At 43.3% G+C, this 21,899-nt stretch overlaps 1 long non-coding RNA gene across 1 annotated transcript; it reads left to right on the top strand.

Annotated features, from left to right (window-relative positions):
- The first annotated feature begins 4,308 nt into the window (after positions 1 to 4,308).
- LOC139059619 (uncharacterized) lies at positions 4,309 to 21,558 on the top strand. The gene is made up of 3 exons (XR_011514247.1): positions 4,309 to 4,470; positions 4,571 to 4,660; positions 21,426 to 21,558. It is a non-coding gene; the product is annotated as an uncharacterized lncRNA (long non-coding RNA).
- The last annotated feature ends 341 nt before the right edge of the window (positions 21,559 to 21,899 follow it).

Genomic DNA, 21,899 nt, shown 5'->3' on the forward strand with positions numbered 1-21,899 from the left:
TACGCCTGAAGCTCTCTATAAAAGCTAATTAATAATTTTCCTGAAGCTAAATCACTCTTCCGAAGCTCGGGTTATCACCGGCAAAGTATGTGCGCCGGTCCTAGGAAACTCGTCGGCAAGAGCGGCACGTTCGCTGCAGTCATAGCCTTTTTTATAAAAAATCTGTGTTGTCTGAAAGAAGAAAGACACTGTATATTCAGACAATATTATATGTACTCACGCGTACTGCAGGCGCGTATTTGGGGGCAGAAAGGCTAAACAGTGCAGCGTGTGAAGGAAGAAGCGCGACAGAGGGGTTATGCTGCATACACCCCTAATACACAATGCTTTTCGACAGTGGTAATACTGTGTGCCGCTATGTTGATTCAGTGCTTACCGCTTTAACGTCGGCATCTTTCGGTTCTGCCGGGTTCTACTCGTGGGTCAGATACCCCACCCGTGCCATGAATATAGCATTCAGGTTAGCTAGCATAGGAATCGGTACTGAACGATTGTACAAGCTCAAGTGAACATTATAGTTCACTGAATTTGGCGCAATAAATGGCGGCTGAATGCCTTGGTTGTGTCTTGATGGAAAGCGTCGGAAGCGTTCTCGGCTCGGTGGTAATTGCAGTGGAGGCAAAGGAAAGACCAGTCCTCACTTCCACCAGGGTATTCATCGCGTTGATCACATTCATTCTCCACTGGAGGAGGAACACTTCTTCAATCATTCTCTAGTGACTCCTGTATTGTGCCAGCTGAGCACTTATTCTCCAATTTCGTCACATCTCCTCATGCTTTGCGGTCCTCGACTGTGCTTATCTTTCCTTGGCACTCAATCTGTAACTGTATAAGATCAACAGTCATTTACATTAGGCTTTACGTAGATGTACATTATTGTGAAATACTGGCACGTACATTGGCTGCACAAGTCCACTTCTTCCTCTTATTACCAACGGGAACATCGGCTACTCCAGCTTGCTCTATAATCCACAAATCTGCTTTCCTTTCTCCTATAGCGACGCCTAAATTTTTATTTCCATCACTGATTGCGCGATTGTTAGCTTTTTTAATATCAAGCTTCTAAGCTAACGTTCATGTTCCTGGGTGAACAAAAAAAGTACATTTTATGGTTACCTACTACGGTTGAATGGTATAAAAGATGGTTGGCACAGACCACGCGAATCATGTTCCGTCCTCGTCCAGGGACCTGTCTTTTGTCTCTCTTTCGATACACCCTTTCCTCTTCTAAGTCTAAGAGAGAAGCAATGAACAAAAACGAAGGACTTCACAGTTTTCAATATTTTGAAGAGAAATTTCAAAACCTGCAACGGAATACTTTTGTTTTCGGCTCTTCCTCATGAAGAGCTTCCTCTTGGTTAGCGTGCAGACAGAAATGCGCCATACGAAGAAATGTGAAGTGCATGACATCACCTTTAGAAACCACGTGTCATTTACTGAGGTCGCGTTGTTATTTATAAAGGGCATTCTTAAGCTGTACCAAGATGGCAAATAAAATGTGAAATATCATGGGTGGCAACTGTTCGACAATTTGAACACAAATGAAGTGACACCTGCAAGGTTTTTTAGCGTTATAAGAAGGGAACTTACTTCAAGCCTAACGCATTCAACGATAGTGTCTCTCGATGAGCGTGTGTACGAGTCGTACAACATGAATGTGCTAGACATATTTGTGTTGTCTATACTTTGCGGTTTTACTTTACCATTGACAACGGCAGGTAAGTAAGGTTCCTCTTCCATGCCTAATTATGTATTCTAGTAGATTTATACACCGAGCCTTGGCCACACAGAGCTTGTCTTTACATACGCTTCGTTCTTAACGAGAAACATTTTTAAAACTATGTTACAGTCACTATAATGTCTTCGCCAAAAATACATACGCCTCTAACACTGCGAAGTTTTACAGCAGCGGATACTTTTCTCTACACTATTTCCGAAGTTTTTTGCGCACACTGGAACAGTACAAACTGGTAGGTTTACAGTTTACTGCAACATAAATTGAATTCCCGGAAGAATGTAGCGAATTACTATCGTGTATGACTAACCTGCATATGCTGTGAAATACTTAAACACATTTTTTTCTTCCTGAGAGTACAAACCATCGATACATTCTGTTCAAATATCGCGGTCATGTTTTCAAAAAGAGGCGCGTTACACGAATTACAATATACAGGTGTAGATTCGGTGGCCAGATCTGTACGGCCATTTGTCTGTTGACTGGACATTTTTTTTATTTAATGCCATTCCCTGCTATGTCGCATAACATAGTGAAAGAAATACTACCTGATTTTTTATTGCTACCAAAGTTATTCCCCAGATTTCTTGAACAGCTGCGTGGTGACAGTATTATTTATGCGCTTAAGGGGAGTACTCTGACACCACTAATGTTATATCGGTGATTGTGCAGGTTCCTATCTAGAGGCCGCGGAGTTTCTTAATATGCATAAATGATATCAATAAAAATGTAACTCATATATGATAGTATTTATTAAGCATTCCACACCATTCCAAACGTCAAAATTGAATAATAACTATGGAGTCCACAGTTTTTATTAATATGCATGAGTGATGTCAAATCTGAAAAGTGAAGCCTATAGCCTTGACAAAGTTATTGTAGAATAACTCCAGCAGTTTAGACAATCTCGTGAATAATGCTTATTCAGCTCATTTCATAGAAGAAATATTTATGTGTTGCTATGTTCTCTCTTTATCTTGGCATAGGCGTATTTATTATACCATCGCAAAAATATAATAAAGTTGTTATTTCTGTAACCCAATTCTGATGAGGTTTATAGAAATAATTTGTGATAACTTGCTTAGAATATACCTGCTCCATAAATTTGTCAGGGCAAATTCAGATGATCTTCCCTTCTCTGAATGAAGACACCAAGCATTAGTAGCGCTTGCTTTGACTCACAGCCCTGATTTTTTGCATCGCCGGCAGGCATGGCCACGTCATGACCGACAACTTTCCGATATCCTTCAAATATCTTGTACAGACATAGTAGACAAAAATTTCGAGCATAACAAATCACATCGAGAGAAAACTAAGCGTGGCGCACCAGGCATTGTCATTAAAGGAAATGCTTAATTTTAACAGAATGAAGAGCCACGATGTATTTAGGAGAAGAAACGACGGTAATGAGTAATCTAGTTGGCATTATGAGAAATAAGTAGAGTTGGTCAGGTCACGTTATACGCACAGCAAGGAAAAGAAAAGATAACTATCATACAGGAATTAAAGATTAGGCACCGAGGGACGACAAACGCAGACGAGGGTGGCAGCACACAAAGTGGTGCTAAGAAAGTGTAATTTTGGAAGCATGGAATGGAGCGAGTCGACTCCAAGACAGGGGTAATTGTACATTGCTGGAAGACATCCTTGCCTTGCTCGGGATACAAACTAGGCTGTTTATTTAGCTGATTCTTTACGGGAAGGATCCATGAGCTAAGCCACAAAGCAAGGTGACGAAGTGACGCTCACATTTAATATACTTTTAAATGCAGCCATTATTAAGTAAAATGAATGCCTTAACATCATGCACCACCGTACACTGAATACCCGATCTAATTCTTCAATAACTCTCGCTTCGGAGACGGGGGATTGGGCATAGATATTCTTCACTGTAATGCGAGAACGTGACTGTAGAAATTGAAGGACGAGAACCACACACGCACACACGCAGACACTTACTATCTTATTGACTTTCGCATTTTTGTTTATTGGAATGCAGCAAATGGATAAGTGCAAGAAGTACGTTGAGACCGCACTTACTTGGAACACAGTTTGAGCACAGCTGCACAAAACGTTCTACCATTCATCAAATATACAGGGTACTTTTATATATCTTACGCCGAAGAACGGACTACATTATAATAAACATGTTGAACGGAATCAATATGGTATTATGAGTCCTACTATATGATTGCGGCTAACTATTTCTGCAACAACCTACAGGACTGCAGTAGTTCCAATAAGGCAAGACTGTTATCCCCCGACAATTTAGCGCTGAGCTACAGAGAGAAGCTCCCCGCATCGTGAAGAAATTTTCTTCTACTACAAAGATTTACTGAGAACCCGAGGTTCTTTTGTAGCTTTACCGTACTGTCGGGCGCTGAACACAACCAATTCTACATTCAATGTTGCTACACTTTGACTACCCAAACCAAAGTTTCCTAAAGCGTATAAAGGTAGCTCAAATTACCTGTTTGCTTGTGGAAGGCTTAAAGTCAAATTACAGCACATTCGTAGAAGTATAGGCCTGATATTTTACTTCTTTTACAACCACTGTTGTCTTCCTCGCAGAATATGGCATTGTGTATCCAACGCTGCTTAGCTCACGAGATTCTGATGAAAAAAAAGTATTAAGAATAAATGAGCGCATGACGCTCAATCTGGAAAGGAGCCAAGTGTTCTCTGATCAATTTATGTTCATATCCGAAGAAAATGGAGAGCGAATTCATCTACCTGTAAGTGTCCAATTGATTTATAGAGTTAGACGGTCTTTGTGAAATTTTTCTTCCCATGAAGTGCATGCTGCACTGAAATACATTGATTTTTTTGTTGCAGATGCGAAAGGATGATTATGAGAAAGATTTGTATCATGATCAAGATCTGATGGCTTCATTAATGGTCCGCACGGATGATGGTGTACACGTGGTGAGCATTTCGTATGAGCAAAATATATTTTTGTGAACCATGGTAAAAATGCAACAATGGTAGTAATAGACACCTTTGTCGCTAAAACGTATTTCTCGTTTTTACGAACGTTCATAAAACTAATAACACAGCATTGGAAAATGAGGAGCCATGTCAGAATATACGCCCTTGAAACAAAATATTAAGTTATGGGCCATAACTAGTCCTGAAAGCTAGTGTAGTGGTATTGCTCACGCGTAGAAGAAAAAAAAAAGAAATCCTGCGCCCATGCTTGCCTGTTTAAGCAATCGATACAATTGATAAGGCAGCGAAGCTGCCTAATGGTCTGGTAACACTTTTGGGAAGTGTAAAGTGTCTCTTTATTGACTGTTCTTATGATAATTCATCAATGTCATCGCCGACGCCCTGGCCATTTCTTTGGGGCTCCCAGCGAGGTTCCGCTGCTGGACAACGTTATCAGCTTTCACCACTGCAGCCCTCTATACTCGTAGCTGACCTCCAAAGTGGAGACAGTAAAAGATGACGTTAGGAAGCAAGAATTACGGATTTCTAGCTAAAAGGCCAGACAAAGAACTTGGTGCTTTCATTTTATGATCTATAATGCCTAACATTTAAGGCAATGTTTTAGTGACCGCCAGATGCACACTGCAATAAAGAATCATATTAGCCTCTCTTCCACCACCATGTAAACTCCAAGCTGGTCTTCAACGTAGAACATGCACAACGTGGTGTGATAAAAAAAATCAACAAAACGCTTAAAAGATTTATGCATGTCTAACACCCATGTTGCAATCTGTGTGAAACGAAGCTTTGGTTAGGAGTGAGTTTGGTTCGGTTTGATGAGTGTTGTGATGGAACCGTATCGGAAAATTCTAATTCTGGAGAATCGGTACAGAACGGCCGCTGTCCCTATGTGACATGCTGAGTGGCTAGTTCAAATCAAGCGAATCAGAGAATCCGTTAAATATAATTCGCTATTACACTAACAAATCTGTGCTCTTTTGAGCTGCATGTGAAGCGATATTATTTGTCTACGCGTTGCGCAGGATGCTGAACAAAGGTGAGCGTATTTGGTCACCATACAAGGGTTATGCAAGCCGCTTCGCGTGTACTTTCGTATTACCTTCGTGTTTATGTAGACAAATATATCTTGCGACATAGCAACCGACCCAACATCCAGGCAGTCGCTCCAAACGCGGGTAAGTAAGAAAACAAATATTAGCTTTAAAACCACTCGTATAGGTTTGTGCGTATTCAAGCGAAATATACGTAGGTTAACTTTAAAATAAAGTGATTTATTTTACCTATCAAGGCAAACATCGGACTCCGACTAAAGTTGTGTGGCGTTTAGATTTGATATCGCCTACGCCGTCACACGCCGACCATCAGCACCGAACGAAAGCGACAGCTGAACTCTCCTAAACAACTTCGCTGTAAAACAACAATCTTCAGAGACTGAAGCAACCAGAACATAAATACCCAAGCGTTCGCCAGCACGAGGTGCAAGAGGCTGCGCGCTGTGAACGCTTACTGCAGCCCTGACAAATATTACCATTTTGTCCGTTGGGAAGTGAAAGAATGAACTTTGAAAATGGATGCTCATCTGGCAACGTAGACCAGGTCGACCATATTTGTTGCGTCGTAGGTAGCAGTGAGGAGGCTGCGTGTTGTGAGTCACTGATCATTGCCGTGTCGATGTTCATGGCTCTGAAGTGCGACAATCGCCCTCATCGCCCTGCGAATAATGAATAGCGAAGTGCACTGCACTTCTTCGAATCTGTAAAGCCACCACAGCGTGTTTTGATGCGGCATTCTAAGCAGGCATACTGCTCTGAAACCGAAACCTACGCCAATGCTCTTCTGGCGGCAGCGCGCGTTTTCAACATGGAAACAATATGAGAAAAATATTAAGACCGTAGTCAAATAAGCCGACCTAAACAGAAACATATTTAACTAATCCACTTGTGTTCACGAATGCTGGTACATATGATGTCTCTGACAAACTAAACCCAGCAAATGCATGGTTGCAGCCTTTCTAAGCTATAAAGGTAAATAATAGAAGGTTAAGCTGCTTAGAGTTGAATAACTGGTTAACAAATGATATTGGTGTAATTTCTTCTATGACTTTCCACATATGCAACTCCTTCTTGTACAGAAAGTTCTAGTGCGCCTCTTTTGTACACCTCGATGTGTGTTCCTTTAATTATTTTATTATTTTTGTATTTTTGTGTGTTTAACGACTTTTTACGACATTTTTAATGATGAAAGCGTTTTTGAATTGCTCTATTGCTCATGTCGAACAATTTTTCATTCTTGTGCTTAGCTTGTTATGTATGTACCCGGTTTAAATTGCTTATTAGCAATATTTTTTTCCATTGTGTACTTATATTGCGTGCGTCCTGGCAACGAAATATTCAAAACTCTATTACTTTATATGCTTCGACAAAATTTCTTTCAGTCAGTTTATATGTTTTAGCCAAAATTTCTTTTCGAAATTTGCTGCTTGCGCCCGTGTTACCATGTGCGAGAAGCAAAGATTTGCAAGTCGCTAATGAATTTTTTTCTTCATCTCCTTTCCACGTGTATATGCTTAGAGAAGAAAATAAACAAACAAACGAACGAACGAACGAACGAACGAAGGAACGAACGAACAAACACTGAAGTTCTGTGAAAACTTCATCATTCGTTTTCAGAATCTCACGCCGACCCTCTAAAACAACCTCGCTATGGAGTAAACCGCTCCAAATGTGTTCCTTCTACAACCAAGTGCGTCACATGTGGAAACTAAAAGTTCCGGAAATAGCCGATTATAAAGCGCCATTCACGCGGGTATAGTCAAAACTCAGGTTGCTCTGCTCAGAGTTTTGTAGTCGCTTCCAGTTTTGTGGACCGAAATTGTGGCATCCGTGTCGCGTATGCGTGTGCTGTCATAAACGTGGAGAAACGTGGTCGACCAGTTGAATGTGACGACTTATCCCGCCGTTCTATTCTATTCGAAGCAGCACGCATCGAGTTCTCGCGTGATACGGTGGTGCGCGAGTTTTCTCTCACTCGCGTTGTGTCAGCGGCGTTGCTTTTGTGTGTCCAAGTAGAGCACTTCAAAGCTCACGGACTATTCGGCAGCAGACTCCATCACATGAGCAACCCTGCAAGCGCTAAGATGCGCGGAGTCTTAATGCCAGAGCTGGAAATGAACAACCACAAGGTGAATAAATGTGAACCGTGAGCAGAGAATGTGAGAACATATATAAAGAGAATGTGAACGGACTTTCTTCAGCGCTGCGCCAAAGTGTCTGCTAATGACAAATTGCTCGGTGTCGATGCTCCCAAAGGCTGTGACCACGAGGCCATACATAAAACCTCAGTCGAAGATGGCATTTCTGCCCACTAAGGTTAGATAAAACTGCGGTGTTTATCGTAGGGAAACGGCGCAGTGGATTCTGTAGAACGTACAGTAGTGCGGAGGTCGACATTGATTTCGGTCAATTGCGTTTCTAAAACGCGCACGCAATGCGCGCTTCACGGGCGTTTTCGCATTGCTCCTGCATCGAGATGTGGCCAGCACGGTCGAAATTGGAACCGCGACGTCGTCCTCAAAAGCACAAAACCAAACCTACTGCGTCACAGCGGTCTTTGAGGTAATGTCGCGCTGCCGTCTCATGGCTGCTTCGAATTGTCACGCTGACATTACACTGCACCGTGATGGCTTCGTTGAGCACCTTTCTCTTTTTTTGCTCTGGGCCTGTTCTGTATGCCGACGTGTAGTTGCTCTTTTGTCGCGATGATGCTTGTAGCGCCCTAAACGGTGGTGGACTGCCGTCGACAGTTATATGTTAAGCAATTACACCTAGCACTTGATGTGTCATTTCCAAGCGGGTGTTTTCGTAACCACCCACGATAATTTCGGAGGCTGCAACAGCTTTTGCCAACAGTACTGGCTTGACAAGGGGCGGGTAGTCTGGGATCCCACTCCATCGCGGTCTGGTGGCCGGTGATAACGTGTGGTTTTACGCAGCCGCAGGGTCTGTGCATTTATCGAAAACTTTGTATGCCAATTTGTTCTTACGACTGTCGGCAGTAAACGGGAAAAGCTGCCCCAGAAATGTAGCGGAGCGATAGACGATAGGAAAGAGCGATAACTGATTTGCAATGCTCCGCTTCACAATATATAATTTCGTAAGAAAATGTCCGCTTTCCTAGCATCCACAATGCAGCTTTAATAAACTCATTAAATCTATACTGCGCTTTTATGCTGCTTCTCAACAGCCAAGAAACGTTATCACTCTAAAAGATGACACTTTCATAAACCAACTAGTCATGTTTTACATTGAGATTGCATTGTATTGCTTTCATTGTTAGTAATACGAGCCTGAGGGATGCTATGTGGCGTCTCTTAAGATGTTTAAAGGATATATTGTACTGGAGATTTGCAGAAATCAGGCAGTACATAAGCTCTAGTGAATGACCTTCTCTGTTAATGCATGTCAGAAGCCCGCAATCAAAAGCAAGACCACACGCTATGGTACGCGTCGCTCTTGACAAGCACATGTCTAGTGCTTCTCACCAGTTACTTTACTGATTGTTCGGACATCCAGTTTTTTCGTGCATGCCGATAAGTCGGGCGCTATTGGCGGCACCATCACGTGATGGATAGAGCCTACGTATATGATTATCCAAACTTTCTTACGCTGAAGCCCTTCGTCTTTGAATTTTGGAGCTTATTTACGTAAACTCAAGCCGAAACAGCATTAATAAAAGCCACCACTACCGCGATTTTGAATATTTCGGAGAATCCTACTTGCGCTTTGACTTCGCCGATCTGCTGGCAGCTGTGGCCACCGTGGCCTTCTTACCAGGAACAGCGCGAAAAATAACGTGCCAAGAAAGACTGTGCAGGCGCTGTCACGTTATGTCAAGTTATTGTTGTGGTAAATTTCTTGTTACTTTCGTGTAACATTACTTTTCCCACTGTTTCCGGTAAGGAAATCACATCAACAAGCTCAAATTGAGACCCACTGCCGCCACCGTAATCATTAGTGTTTGGTCATAGGGTATTTGGTACCTGGTCGCAAAGTTATTTTGTGCGTTCTGTACTCTGCAACACGATAGGCCCAGCTTCTTCGAAGTTCGCTAACAAGATTCCTCCTGTTTTACGGTGCCATGCTCCTTCGTTGAAAGGATTCACCACAGCTAGAAATCGCGCCGACTCCGCCATCGTCGTACTCGCCAATGGCTCCGAAGAGCGGATTTTTCCGCCGTCAACCGTATATAGGTTGAAGGCGGAAAAAAAAAAAGCCGGCATCATCAAGCAAGACCTGAGCGATAGGTCACAAACCAACGCGAGCAAGGCGTTTCACATTCTGAACTAGATGAATGCGGTTTCCTCAAGAATAAGGTGAAGACAGTGGAAGTGGCAACAGTTACAACGTTGATCTCAGGTTTGATGTGAGCATGATTTCAAACGCGCAGAAGGCGGCGACAACACGTGCTTCATAACTATTTATGTCGTGCGGGCTTCACATTCAGATGGTGAAGTCGACAGCGTGCCTGATCAGTTAAATTCCACGGGAATATTGATCAACGACCTGTCCGCCACAGGTCATGAAAACTTTCAGCGAGTTCGCATTTGATGCATTCACCGACGATGAACAACGAGCTCGACCTCTGTGTGAAATAAACCGACAATAAAATTGTCCGCCAAGGAATGGCGCAATTGGACGACTCCAACGCGGAAAATGAAGAGCCAGCACGTTTGCTGCCGACAAGCATTGAATTCACGCAAGCGTTGATGAATCTGTCATCAGTAGTAGTAGTAGCAGCAGCAGCAGTAGTAGTAGTAGTGGTAGTAGTAGTAGTAGTAGTAGTAGTAGTAGTAGTAGTAGTAGTAGTAGTAGTAGTAGTAGTAGTAGTAGTAGTAGTAGTAGTAGTAGGAGTAGTAGTAGTATGAGTAGTGTTTGGCTTTACTTTCGTTACACACAGCGTGATGACCTGACCAGTAAATGCGATTTGTATAAAATGATGGCATAGCCCTAGCCGAATTTGAAGCTGACATTATCGTGTGCAAGCAGAATGCTTTAAAAACTGTATCAATAATTTTTTCTGCTCGACAAAGGCAGTGAAAATTACCATTTTGACTGGAGTTGATAGCCCCAGTTGAAGGTAGCGCCTGCTAATTTGACGGCACTTGCTGTCGACATATTCCTTGTTTTTTTATCAACTGCTCTGAGCTACTACTCTGAGGGCGCAAGCTGTGCACATTTTTGTTATCTGCGGCCCTTTTCAGAATCACCTCTGAGACGCACTGGCATATAGTTTTGGTGGTCTCCTACTCCGTCCTAGCAAGTTCCATTTGAGTAACATCTATAATGTGGTGCGTTTTCTGCCTGCACTCGTTTCTTCAGCCGCTCGATTTTCGGATGCTATCGCGGTCCAAAATCAACACGCTCAATCATACACATGTGCATGTATTCTAACTGAAGATTATCATAAGGTCGTAAGTCAGTTTAAACACTTTTCCACCTCCAATCACTTCGTCTTCCTCTACAGCAATCACCCATGTCGTCACCTTCCTTATGGCTAACAACATTTCAGCCCTTCCTATGAAGGCTGACCATTTCGGTCAGTTAGGGCTTGCACCGTGGATGCACCCGTATTTTCCAACACAAGGCGGGTTGTGGCAAGGGGGCGTCTTTCCGTAACACATAGTGGTAGTTTTTTTTTAATGTAGAATTGGCGTTACGGATGAAAAAACATTCATCCGCTACGCCTTTAGCTTCAGGTTTGTGACAGCGTTGACCACTTTCGTAAAGTAGCATTTCAAGCTGCGCTCGACGTTGTCCGACTTGGCTAACTGGGTTCTGTAAAGGCTGTTGACTCTCTTTATGGATGTTGCATTCGCGCGGGTGTATTTATTGGTCACCTTTTACTGGACCAGCGTCTGGCAGCCTTTAACTCAACCCGTGAACATGTGGTGTTACTTATACCAACCACATTTGCCTGTGTGAATGACGCTACCCCAACGTCGGTCACCACTGTCTGCGCTACAAATTCCGCTGCCTCTTCTACTGTTTCGAAGTCACCTGCCGTTCTTTACGCTACCATTAGCTTGGACCTCGTTCAGCCCAACCTGACGCACTCTTCGCACTACTGATGAAACAGAAAGCCTCCTGCGATGTCTTCTCACGAGCTTTGGGAAAGACTTCCCTCGCCACACACCGTATTCAGAAGGACGGATGCCATGTAATTCGTCATCGCCATTGCGTTGCTTCATTGTCCGAACCGAGGGTCATTGAGGATAAAGTTACCGACATGCTCGCACGCAACATCGTAGGAGCTTCGGTGAGTCGCTGGTGTTCTCCCGTTGTTCTCTTTAAAGAAAGGGTGGTTAAGTATATGTTTGTGTAGATTATAGGGTACGAAAGGTCACTCGCAAGGATCTCTATCCCATTCCTGACATTTATGACGCTCTCGACAGGCTTGAATAAACAATTTAAGAGGCGCGCAGTAGTAGGGAGACTCCGGATTTATTTTGACATACATAGGATCTTTAACGTGCACCCAATCACGGGAAGCGAGCGTTGTTGCATTTCGTGCCCATCTAAATGTGGCCGCCATGGCGGGGATTTCATCCCGTTACGTCATCCTTACCAGCGCAACACCATAGCCGCTAAGCCACCGCAGTGAGTCCGTCTTATTGCGCTCGTTTATGTGGTTTGAAGGGTCCAACGCAGCCTTTGGCACTTTAAAGCCCGGGCTAAATTCAATCGTTACCCTGCGTCACTTTTATGAGACCGCCCGGACCACCTTTCACACTCATGCCAGTGGACACGGCATCTACGTGGTTCTGCTACAACGTAATGCCACCGCTGAAGAAGTAGTAGCGTACGCAAGCTGTATTCTTTCGTATGCAGAAGCAAATACCCCGATAACCGAACAGGAATGTCTTTCAATAGTTCAGTCTGTTCGAAAATTTTCTCCGTACCAGTACGGCCACCATTTCAATCTCGCGAAGACCACCAGGCTCTGTGTTGGCTGTCGTTGTTAAAGAACTTGACTGGTCACCTCGGAGGCTTGATTCTCCATTTACAGGATGATTCCTTCACTTTCACATACAAGTCTGGGAACAAATATTAAGATGCACATGCTTTGTCCAGCTGTCCGCTGCCATCGCCTCATTTACCTTCGTCCGCGGCTTCTCCACTACCACCTAGACAAAATGTGGCTACACGGGATATCAAAACTTTAGCCCCAATGTAGAGCTTTCGTGAAGGCCAAATGATTTGATCTTGCATCAACGCAACGACTCGCGTTGCCGCTCTCTCATAGAGCAGCCCAGTGGCTCAAAATGTGCACCAAACAGTGACTTGGGAATTCAGCTTGCTCGACTTGGGTTTCACAATGGAGCCTTATATCGTTGTATTTATCACCACTGAGGTAACCGGTGAGTGCCCCTTATCTCCCGTTCTCTTCGTTTCAATATCTTAGGAGCATGACGACGCAGCTGCTCGGCACTTAGGCTTTCACAGAACTAACGGTCGTGTCAAGTTGCGTTACTTCCGGCCTGGTCTTTCTACTAGCGTTGCTAAATATGTATCTTCTTGTGAGCCCTGTCAGCACCGCATGTATATGTGGCCACATGTAAAATATGTATAAAAAGAATGGCGTTAGGAAGCTCTGCGCACTCTACATAGTTACGTAAAGTTGAAAATCCACAGGTGAATCAGTACTGTCATTGTCAAAACGAGGAAGGTTGTGGGTGTACGTGATTTACTCTGGTGGTTTGGTCTGGGGGTGCTGCAACGGATAAAGTTTTCTTGGTGGTGCTATACAGTAGGCGAAGTGGCTGGCTGCGAAGCTCCAGGGGGAACAAGAAAGAGGACGCTTGCATGCGTGTAGCAGTCAATGAAAACCTGCTTTTTTGAAGCTATGAAGGGCTGGGAGTTGGACATTCTGGTAGTTCATGTTAAACTAAGAATACCGCAAGATAGAGGGATAAACAAAGAAAGACATACAGAGCGCTCTGTGTGTATTCGTTTGGCCCGTCTGTAGCGCTGTTATTTTGTCTCGAACGCGGAGCCGAAGAATGTTGTCGGTGGACATGTCGCAAGAGCAAAATCAGGCTTGCTCGATAGATGTATCCATGTCGCCTTGGTCGGAAGTTCATTTTTGCTTGAAAGAAAGGGCACGACTTTGCGCTTGAAATCGTACGAGGCGCGTGACAGCCACGTACATTCTGCTGCCTGCTAATGCAGTGACACAGTCGGCGCTATTGAAAGGACAAGGGCTGCAGGCCCGTTATCTGGGATAGAAAAAAATTTTCCATGTCCAGTCGCTTATGTTGAGGAAACAGTTTTTGGATAAACCTTGAAGCCAGCGTCTTTCGTGCGTGTGAATTGAGACTGTTGCGATGTGCTGTGGGTGAGGGCCAGAAGGTAAGGGTGCGACGGGAAAGAGACTGGCATTAGAAAAGGTGTCTAGTACACGTGGTACCAGGTGATTCCTGTAAAGGGTACGCCAATGCACGGTGGTATTGCGGGCCGGGAAACCAAGTGTTCGGCACTGGGAAGTAGCTGGCTTACTTGTTATAGATTTATTAGGGCCGGCAGCGAGACGGGGTGATGTCTGTCGTTATATAACGGACGAAACGTGGAAAGCGCCGGTCGTGTTGTCTCCCCATCGTGGCTCCTTAGTTGTGGGTGCGGTGGAAGATATGCGAGTGTTTAGAGCCGCGTTCATAACCAGGCAGGTATGGCGGAGAGGGCTACGTAAGTTGGGCGGCTGCTTGAGATGTGTCAACCGTTGAAGGAAACGGTGGCGTGCTACTTTGTCGATGAGGAGCTGGTACGCCAAAATGTTGGAAGAACGCGGTCTTAAGTCCGTCATACGTGGTCCCGCCTGACAGTGGAAGGTCAAGACAGCGGATGGTCAAAGAACTTGGCTGTTCACCTCGGACGCTGAATGGACCGGCAAGCGTTGGCCTGAAATTAAGGGTTCCTGCGATAAAGGCTGGTGCCTTGATGCGCACTCTCTTCCTGTGCTACGAGGTAGGCGTTTGAGGCACGATATTGTGAACTCGTGAAAGGATCCTTATTTAAAACCCCAGAGTAGGTTCAGTCCTGGGCGAAATGACGACACTCACGTCTTTCATTCGTTTCCTCCTCTGACTTAAGAAGCCGTTCATAGGCGTTTGTGAATTCAGCGAAATAATTTTCTTCCAGCTGGCGACAGTTCTGCCGTGCTCCGGGCCTGCTGCGCAGAAATCAAGTCAACATTACGGCATTAAACAGCCGGACACCCTGGCTGTAACCAATCGCGAAATAAACAATATAAAGCGTGCACGACGCTAAGCGCGGCCATTAAAACGCGTCGTTTTAGCAAGATTAGGATTTATGCAACTCCAATTATGTTGTCGTTGTGCTCTTGTGGTGGCGTACAGTTGGGTCGCTTAATTCAATGTGTTTGAAGGAAGCTACCACGTTTGTTTATAATTAGCGGTGTAAATGCATATCGTATAGTTTCTTCTGAAGGAAGGAACGAACTTCACAGCAAGGCCGCGGTGCTTGCTGCATTCGGCTCGCAACTGAAAAATTATTTCATTTATGTGTAACTTTCATATTTAAATTCAGCCACAATGCAGGTATCTTCAACTTTTCAGGCTTCGACTCTGCCTCAATGAAAGTTCCGGCTTCACGTGCTTTAATTTTTGAGAAAGTATTCAGGCAAGGAGCCACAATCTCTCCAATGTTATTCACTGTTTGCTTAGAAGAAGTATTGAAACAATTGGACTGCGAACGATTAGGAGCGACGATCAACGGCAAATATCTCAACATCCTTCAGCTTACCGAGGATATTAACCTGATTAGCAAGGCTGGGGACAGATTGCTGCAATTGATTGAGGACCTCAATATGCTGACTAATATGCTGAAGACAAAGGTGCTGTTCAGTCACCTGTCAAGCCAAAATAATTTATGATCTGCACTCAGCCTCTAGAGTGTGTAAAGGAGTAAGTTTATCTAGGTCAATAACTCGCAGGCAACCGTGATCACGAGCCGGAAATCTACAGACGAATGAAAGTGGGCCGGAATGCGTACGGCTCGCAATAGCAAATTGTGATCGCGAGCTCACTGCTGTCGTTGAACAGAAAAGAGTACAATGACTCCATCCTTCATGTACTACCATATGGGGCCGGAACATAGAGGCTAAAAATGCTTTTTTTTAAGTTTAGGTTTATTTTCCCTCAAAGATGAAAGAGGGAACTGCGACAAAAGGTGGTAAAGCCTGACGAGGTCACAGTTCCCCAAAACAGCCGATACAGCTGTGAGCAACACAGAAATAAATATTAACATAGTATGATAGTGAAAAATACATTGCATCAAAACAACATTGCGTCAAATACATTGCATCATAGTATGATAGTACAAACCACAAACTATGATAGTACAAACTACATTGCATGTAACGACAATATTACCATGAAAAATATTACTTTTAATACAAAGACAGTGCACCATAAATCGAAGGCAGTGTATAAACATGGCATGAGGTCGATAAAGAAAACACACACATAAACAACTTGATACGAAAACAGGAGATGCTTCGCTAAGTAAAAAACTGAAATTATATTGAGTCGGTGCTAATTAGTAACTTTTTTATGTCTTTTTTAAATTTGTTCTTAGGGAGATAAAACATGGCGCTTGAAGATGGGTTATTGAGAACAACTGTCATTTGGTAATGGAGCTTTTGTTCGCCGTAATTTGTCCTCGTTTTAGGGACCAAGCTTCTGTGTTTCCGAAGGGGATATTTAGAAGGAGGGCGCTTTGGAGTAATGGAATACAAACGATTACGATGGATGTACTGTAACAGGCGATATATGTAAACATGGTTTGCTTTAAGTAAATTGCTTATGATAGACTGATACTTATGATAGAGTAGTAATGTTGGTAGGTTTTTGGGCCTACCATGGTAACCCTCAATAGCCCGCAATGCCTTCTTTTGCAAAAGCAATAACTTCTGTAAATTACATATTGTTGTAGTGCCCCAGACCAGTGCACAATAGGACAATTTGGAAAAAAATAGTGCATAGTATATGGACACCTTTAGGGAAATGGGCAAGAGATCGCTGATCCGGTAAAGACAACCTACAGTTTTAGTAAGATCCGTAATAAGTTTTGAAATATGTGTGTTCCATGGTAAGTGCTCATTAAACCAGACACCAAGAAATTTGAGTTGTTACCTGTTGCAGTTTTGTGTTGGCGTATATTAAGTTGAGTGTCTAATGAACAGAAGCATTAATTGGTCTGAAAATTATGTACCTCGTTTTTGACAGGTATCAACTAAACTTATTCGCCTGCATCCAAGCGTATAATTTTACCAAATAAGCGTTCACGACAGTTTCTAATTTCGGCAGAGTACGTGATGTGAAAAAAAAATATTTGTATCGGCAGCATACATAACCAAATCTGGAGAATCAGGTATGTTACAGATGTAATTGATATACAATAAAAACAAAAGTGGACCTAATATAGACCCCTGCGGAGCCCCTTGGGTAATGCCCGAACGGTCCGAAACAAAATTATTCCATTTAACGTATTGTATCCTGTTATTTAAGTAACTTTTCAGCAGGTTTAGAGCTATTCCGCGTATACCGTAACTGTTCGGCTTACTCAAAAGAATTTCATGCTGTACGCAGTCAAAAGCTTTCCGGAGGTCTATGAACAGACCGAGAGTGTATGCTCTGGATTCAATGTTTCCAATGATCTTTTCTTTAACGGCGAGTAATGCTTGCTCAGAAGATTTATTTTTCAAAAAACCATACTGAGAAGGGTTCATAATGTTAAGTACGCTAAAGAACTTTTTATCTACTATTAATGGCTGCTTCAAATACCTTCGATAACACTAATAACAGGAGATGGGACGATAGTTTGTGATTTCATTTCGATTTCCTCCTTTATATATAGGACAAACATGAGCAATCTTCAATTCATCTGGGAACGTACCACTTGCGAACATCAAATTTATAATATACGCTAGAACCTCGCATATTAATGCAGACACATACTTCAATGGTATCGCTTTGCTGTCGTCATGGCCTGCTGAGACATTGTTTTTATTTTCCCAATGTAGGTAGCTACTTCTTGTGGGATCACAGGCAGCAACGAAATAGAGTTAGGTAAAGGGATAATGAGGTTGCATCCAGGAGCAATAGACAGAGCTTTATCTAATGTAGGCTTGCCAGCTTCAATGAAGAAATGGTTTATGGTGTTAGCTAATTGAGTTCTGCTAGCTTGGGATTTAGAGGCAGCGATTTCCGAGTGGTCCCTGCACTTGTGTTTGTTTATTAGTTCGTTTATCTCCCCCCAAACTTTCTTGCGATCATTATATATTCTGGAGAACCGTTTTGTATAGTAAGCTGTTTTTGCAAACTTGAGGTCTTTATTTAGTTTATTCCTAAATTTTTTGAATTCTCTCAAAGGGGCTGCATCGCGAGTACGTACAAAGTAAGGATACATTTTATTTTTAATACGTATCCTGTTATATAACACTTTATCAACCCACGGCTTTCTAGATTTTCGGAAATTGTGTTTTACCTCAATTGCAGGAAATGCAGCATTATAACATTCCATGAACTTAGAAAGAAAAGCAGTATACGCCGCGTTGACTTCAGATATGCTGTATACGTTCTCCCAACATATATTCTGAATAAGAGTCATAAATGTGGTGAGATCTTCATCGGAAATTACCCTAGTTACCCTCGTGGCATTTTTAGATACTGTCTTAATGCGTTTCACAGGAAGAAAACAAAAAATCGGGATATGGTCACTGATTTCACAAGATAACAGGCCAGACTCCGTTTCTGGAGATACTATATTTGTAACACAAACATCCAGCAGGGAAGGTGTAGCAACGCTAATTCTGGTAGGCTTGTTTATAGTATTTAAACAACCATAAGATGCAATAAGGCTATTAAATTCTCGCGTACTGTGATCATCGTGCATGAGGGCAATATTAATATCACCCATTATTACAAAAGGCAACCGGGAATTGGCGAGGTTCAAGAGTAAGTTTTCGAAAAATTTGAAAAAAGGTAGTTTGTTCCCTGCGGGAGGCCTGTATACAACAGCCACAATAACACTAGGTAGTGATACGACTAAACACTCAGCATTGGAATTTGTTACAGAAATTTCGTCTAACACACACTGTGGATAACAACTTTTTACATACACGGCAAGACCACCACCTCTCATACTCCAACGACGGAGGCCATGATACTGGTAATATTTGAATTGAAGATGATCATCGTGCGTTGTAAGCCATGTTTCGGTAAACAAAAGCACATCAAACGGTCGGTTTATTGATCCAAGAAACATATCTAGACCGTCGCGTTTGTTCTTTATACTGCGGACATTAATATGCTAGCAGAGAACATTTCTGTGAGAGGAGTAAACTTATGGTAAAAGCAAGAAGCATCACAATGAATACAGTGGGGCGGGCAATCCATGACATCGACTGGCTAGTCACCAGTTGACAAAGATGTAGATGCCTAATGGGTCATTTTACTGAGGTCAGATCGTGCACAAATTTTTATTGTGTCAGAAGTTTCATCCCTGCGTGCAAAGATTTTACCTCCGTTGGTCCAAACAAATTTCCAACCAACTTCTTTCTTACGGGCAATGGTTGCTCCCAGCAGTTGTTTGCTGCCGTAAGTCAAGTGTTCGTTGACATAGATGCGCCCGCTATCACTGTGACCAAGGTCCCTGTTAGATAGCGTGTGCTTTCTAGCCTTAGAAAGAAATGCATGGCGCTTATCTGGGCGGACAAAGCGGACCAAAATGTTGGTTTCGCCTTTACTACTGATGGGAAGTTTGTGACACGTGTCTATGTCGGCGATAGAAACTTCTTCATTGATGGCCTCGCCAAGTTTCTCAATTACTTCTCTGGGTTCAATATGTGACTTCACACCTTTGATTTCTAGGTTGTTTAGGCGGCTGTATTGTTCAAGTTCTTCCACTTTTTGAACGAAGCTTGAAGGTAAGGACGGTTCAAACAAGTGATATGCAACGAAAAGTTTTAGGCCTAAGGCAAAGACATAGGAAGAGAGCGGTGTGGATCAGAAAGCAAATGGGGGTAGCGGTAGTTGAGGAATTCAGAGGAAGAATTAGTGCTGAGGTTGCGCTGTAATTGGTTGGGCTAGAAGCGCTGTGGAAGATCGCAGAAAATTAGGTGGGGTATTTATATAAGGAAATTTGCAGGTGTAACTTTGAATCAGCTATAGCGCCGGTCAGGGGTAATTAGAGATCACCGGGAGAGGCCTTCATCCTGCATTGAACATAAAAATACGCTGATGAAGTGTTACAACATAAAATCCATACAGAATTTTAACTGGCTGTTGCTCTTGTGCCGCAGTTCACTTAGTACTGCGAGGCCGCATTCGCATGATTACAGAACGATGTCTGACCCCGCCTTCACCTTGTCCTCGTATTACATGTGCAGTCACTGCACCGAACAAAGTGCGTCACTGTCACAAGATCAACGACTTGAACCGATTTGATCGGAAACCAGCTACAATGTTGAGCGTGTGTGTGCTTCGTGTACGGTGCTATGCAATATTGTGACGTGCACTTGAACGGGTCACATAAAATACCAATGAACGTACGGGTGCTGGGCCCGTCGCCTTGAGGTCATAAGAACTATATATTATGGAGCTTTAATAATTTAATTTCCGTAATTAGTAGCGAAATAAACACATTTAATCCCTTTGTAATATTCCACGTGTACTTGTTTATCTTTCTCCGGTGACTGCTTTTCATCGGCTACCAAATGTTAAATGTAATCGCTCCATGCTGGACAAGCCTTTATCTACCGGAAGTTTTTCCTATGTTATCGATAGTTCTATCCACTCTCTGTTGTCACCAAATCTTGTGTAGCCTGATTGTGGGCTCGACACGAATTGTGTAATAATTTCATGAAGGCACGAGTATGCTTGCAATTACGCTGCACCTTCGACCAGTCATGTATAGAAACCGAAGTGCTTGACCCAATGATAAGGTTCCGACAATCGCCGAATTTGATCGCCGCTAACGTTGTGCTTTGAGTGTAGCCCCTTTTTCTCGGCACAGGTTAGCCCAATAAAGAGTTAGTTTCGCAATAAACAGTTTCTGCTACTGTGTTCTTCAGAGCCACTACAAAGCGACAATGTGGTGGTGGTGGTGCAGGGTGATGTTGCTACAGACGGTATATATATAGCCTGGCAGACCTGGCCTGCAGTTGCTCGATCCGTGCGTTTCTTTCTGAACCAAATATCTTATCATGTTCCCATCAGTTCGGTCTGTCGCAGAAATATGAAAACAATGGGTGACACTTCCACTGCCATTGTTTTGACGGCGGTGAAGTGAATGGGCGAGCGCTTGCCGACGCTGTAGCAGACTCGCGGAAAAGGACGCAGCCGAATAGGGATGTGTAATGATTTACCGTATGGATATAGGGTCAACTACAGATGCATGGTTTTGCGATTAAGCTATCACTTGACGCGTCTTCTTTTATTTCTTCTCGTTTAATCCAAGGTTTGCTTCCTCCTTGCACTTATACGACGCCGTAAGCTAAATGGGCTGCCACGTTGGCTGCATCCTTATCTTCGCGTAAGAAGTTTTTGGCTAAGAAATATTGTACGAATGGCGCTGCCCCGTGAATTCAGCCTCTGGTTGTTTACCTACTGCAATAAAGACTGGGTAACTGGGTTATATTTATTAATACTATTTTCTTTTTACAGGAAGGCATCATTAATGACACTCTGCGCATCAAGCCTCTGTTGCAAATGGCCCGTTCCGAAGAAGGCCACATTGCTCATAAGTTGTTTCAAATGCCCCACAGAACAGACAATCCTACCAAGCACAGAGACTACAGTAAGATAACGCGTTCTGATAATTATTTGCAACTTCCTCGCGGCTTTTGTCTTATCAATTATTTCGTTATTGTTTCTGAGGAGGGCCGTAAACGAAAACACATTATTTAAGCACTACGAAAACTTCTACCGCATGCCCTCAACTTCACGTTTCGCGAGTCACCGTAGCTATAACGTTGGGCTGCTCAGCACGAGGTCGCGGGATCAAATCCCGGCCACGATGGCCCCCTTTCGATGGGGGGGGGGGGCGAAATGCGAAAACAGCAATGTACTTAGACATAGGTGCGCATTAAAGAGCTCCAGGTGATCCAAAGTATTGCCGAGTTCTCCCCTACGGCGTGT

This window comes from Dermacentor albipictus, chromosome 4 (genome assembly GCF_038994185.2).
Source record: "Dermacentor albipictus isolate Rhodes 1998 colony chromosome 4, USDA_Dalb.pri_finalv2, whole genome shotgun sequence".
In the NCBI taxonomy this organism is placed as follows: Eukaryota; Metazoa; Arthropoda; class Arachnida; order Ixodida; family Ixodidae; genus Dermacentor; species Dermacentor albipictus.